Source organism: Thermobia domestica, chromosome 12, assembly GCF_964235325.1.
Source record: "Thermobia domestica chromosome 12, izTheDome1.hap1.1, whole genome shotgun sequence".
Classification (NCBI taxonomy): Eukaryota; Metazoa; Arthropoda; class Insecta; order Zygentoma; family Lepismatidae; genus Thermobia; species Thermobia domestica.
The window spans coordinates 130,939,194-130,943,519 of record NC_137465.1 but is presented as its reverse complement, the minus strand read 5'-3'; positions in this window follow the sequence as shown (position 1 = coordinate 130,943,519).

The window sequence follows — 4,326 nt, the reverse complement described above, 5'->3', positions numbered from 1 at the left end:
ACTATTGGATTGTGGGTTTAAGTATAGGGTTACTACCTATTGTAACTTGTCAAAATTATTAATTTAGCCATGTTTTTCTGCGAATGCTTTTGATTAGGAGTATATACGGACCAATTTACAATATACCTTTGTGTACTAAAGAAAAGATATTTGGGGATTTAGACGTTAATGCTCCTACGTCACTTGATTGACGTAATACAATTAACCTTGTTCTTTGCATTGAGCTATTTCTCAGATATTGAACGACCCTTCCATTTATTCAAGTCAGTCGGTAATATTACACGGCTCTTGCAAAAAAAAAAAAAAAAAAAAAAAAAAAACTGAACAGCGCTGAATATGATTACTAATTCGTTGTACTAAGAAATCGAACGTTTGTTTAGACATGCGAAAGTAATTAATTAAAAAATTTCGAATCATATGTACGCAGCTTTTCATATAATGTATAAAACGGACTCATGTTCTCTCCTTCACGTTCAAACTCAAACTACCTTTCGGCACCGGCATTACCGGGATGTGTGTGCAAAGGAGCGCCGGCACCGACATTGCCGGAGCCGGCTCCGGTTTTGCCGGCTGCGTGTGCAAAGCAGCCCCGGTTCCGGTTCCGGCATTGCCGGGGACGTGTGCAAATGCTCTTAAGGTTTGCAATCAGTGGTCAACTGATGCCTCCGTCTTCTTTGGTTTCACGTGTTGATCTTTGTTTCTTGTTTCACGTGTTGATCTTTCTGGTTTGTGTATCGTCTGCTGTTTATAAAGAATATCACGTGTCGCTTGTAAACATGTGCTCACACTGTAATGTGGGGAAGGAGAGATGAAAGTGAAATTGTTAACACATGATCATTTTTCTTGTAAGAAGGATAGGTCTGCCTAAGTCCATCTACCTAGGTATATGTCTAGGAAAGAGAAAGAACTACAAGGAAGAGGTATAAGCCTTGCAATATTCTGGTACACAATATATCTATATTTATAAAAGTACAAGGAAAACATGTTGGCATTCAAAATATAGACTCTCGTTGTGGACTGTCTGCCTGCAGCCACCTTTCTGCTAATTCCTTGATTCCATGTCAATACCAAGTTTCGTCCTTACAGGCAAAACTGCTGTTTCCACCTCCTGCTGGTTAGTGAAGCATTGTGATTTCAGGAAATGCGCCATGAACCGGAAAAAAAAAACAGTAATTCGAAGGGGTAAGACCAGGACTATATACTACTGGGCGTACCGTCAGTTCAACACCATGAAGTTCGTGAATTTTTGTTGCTTTTTTTTGAGCCAAGTGTAGTTTTGCGTAATACTGGTCCAGCAGGGTGAGCCTTCTGTTCACGAATACAGGATATTTTGGGTTTAATGCAGTATACATTCGCTCCAATTGTTCGGAATAAAGGTCGGCATTGAGATAGGTCTACAACCTTTAGAAATGAACTCAAAATGAGTTACCTCTCGTAGTTCACCACACACAGAGTGCAACATATTTTGCTCGAACCAGTTGTCAAACAGAACCGTTTCGAGCAAAGAATTTTGCATTTTGTGTACTGTTTTTGCACACTCGGATTTCGAAAAAAGAAAAAAATTCGTCGCACGTGACGATCTGTTTCTGGAAACGCACATCACGTTGATTTTTGTCCATTATTAGCACACATCCAGTCTTCTCTGGTCTTGAGCTGGGGTTAACTCATGTGACCCAATGTGGGAGCTCCTGATGATTTTCACGAGTGTGTGAAGGTAACGCACTACAATGGATTGGGACATGTTGATTTTGACAATTCTCGTTGCTGGTGAATAAATTTTACTTAATAGTTTGACGTATGGTACCCAACATGTTACCCTGTGGCCTTAGATCTTAGTTGACCTTCGAAATTTTTACAACCTACACGAAATTCTGGAACCAAAGAACTGATGTGCTGTGGTTCACTGCACATTTCGATTCCACATGGGGATTATTTTGGGTCTATACCGTAGCGTTATGTCTCAGTTCGAACTCATATAGTTCATGTGCGAGACATCGTTGACAAATCATCGTCCCTGCCATTAACAATGACTGAAGATACTGACGGATACAGACTCTGTGTTAAATAGTTCGCTTGTCACATTACCTCTTGGGTCAGTTTTACTTTGTATTTAAAGTTGATTACGTCACATTCACGCATCTGCTCTTTGGGCTCTGTAATATTGCGAAATTTATGACTCAAGCCTGTAATTGAGAAGCGTGGTGAAAAAGGTAAATATAACTATGTCTTATTATACCTAACATTATGAAAAACTATGGAATTCTGCCTTACATTCCCAAATTTTAGATCTTACACTCCGTTTCTCATTTAAAATATGTGGAATCAAAAACAATTGTAAGAAACGAATATTTCTCCCGCTTTCTATCACCAGTTTCGTGCTTCCTCCAATTATACACAATTCCCGGTTCAAAAACATACGAAATATTAAGTAAAATCAACCCAATAAAAAAAATTCTCAAACTCATAATCTATATTTATTAGAACATAATTTAATGCGAAATTACAAACTTATGGTACTTCGAGTATTTGTAAACTTACTTTCCACAAACCAAAATAATAATAACAAATGAATAGCAATAACTTTCATTATTCTTGTTCTTGCCTTTCAAAATAGCGTACACCAAAGTGTACTCTTTAGTGTATGTACATATATAGATTTTAGTTTCTTATATATAAATGCACGTTATCATTAGGGCTCCGGGAAGTGAATTTTAACTCCAAGAACCTCATCATTCATTGGGCTAAATTCCATATGTACTATTGGCTTGTTATACAGGTACGTAGCTCTCAAGTTTTGCACTTATTAAATTTTATTGAAGTAAATTCCATACTGTAACATTTATTCATGGTTTGTATTGGTAGCCCGGGGCGTCCTCCTCCCCTTTCCCGGGACCAAATCTCTCCTTGGGCAAAAATCCATGTGTTCTAATGGCTGGTTGTATCTTACATGTACATTGCTCTCTGTCTTGCATTTCTGAAAACTTATTGAAGTAAATTCCATGCTATAAGGTTTATTCATGGTTTGTGTTGGTGGCCCGGGGCGTCCTCCTCCCCTTCCCCGGGACCACACCTCTCCTTGGGCAAAAATCCATGTATTCTAATGGCTGCTTGTACAGGAACATTTCTCTCAAGTCTTGCATTTCTGAAATTTTATTGAAGTAAATGATATACTATAACGTTTATACATGGTTTGTGTTCGTGGCCCGGGGCGTCCTCCTCCCCTTCCTAGGGACCACACCTCTCCTTGGGCTGAATAGCATGTGTTCTAATGGCTGGTTTTACAGGAACATTGCTCTCAGGTCTTGCATTTCTGAAATGTTATTGAAGTAAATTATATACTATAACGTATATTCATGGTTTGTGTTGGTGGCCCGGGGCGTCCTCCTCCCCTTCCCCGGGACCACACCTCTCCTTGGGCTAAATTCCATGTGTTCTAATGGCTGGTTGTACAGGAAGATTTCTTTCAAGTATTGCATTTCTGAATTTTTATAAAAGTAAATTCCATGATGTAATGTTTATTCATGGTTTGTGTTGGTAGCCCGGCGCGTCCTCCTCTCCTTCCCCGGGACCACACCTCTCCTTCGGCTGAATCCCATGTGTTCTAATGGCTGGTTGTAGAGGAACATTGCTCTCAGGTCTTGCACTTATTAAATTTTATTGAAGTAAATTCTCATGGTTGGTGGCCCAGGGCGTCCTCCTCTCCTTCCCCGGGACCACACCTCTCCTTGGGCTAAATTCCATGTGTTCTAATGGCTGGTTGTACGGGAAGATTTCTCTCGAGTCTTGCATTTCTGAAATTTTATTGAAGTAAATGCTCATGGTTTGTGTAGATGGCCCGGGGCGACCTCCTCCCCTTCCCCGGGACCACACCTCTCCTTGGGCTAAATTCCATGTGTTCTAATGGCTGGTTTTACAGGAACATTGCTCTCAGGTCTTGCATTTCTGAAATTTTATTGAAGTAAATGATATAACGTATATTCATGGTTTGTGTTGGTGGCCCGGGGCGTCCTCCTCCCTTTCCCCGGGACCACACCTCTCCTTTTGCTAAATTTCATGTGTTCTAATCGCTGGTTGTACAGGAACATTGCTCTCAGGTCTTGCACTTATTGAATTTTATTGAAGTAAATTCTCATGGTTTGTGTTGGTGGCCCGGGGCGTCCTCCTCTCCTTCCCCGGGACCACACCTCTCCTTCGGCTGAATCCCATGTGTTCTAATGGCTGGTTGTACAGGAACATTGCTCTCAGGTCTTGCACTTATTGAATTTTATTGAAGTAAATTCTCATGGTTTGTGTTGGTGGCCCGGGGCGTCCTCCTCCCCTTCCCCG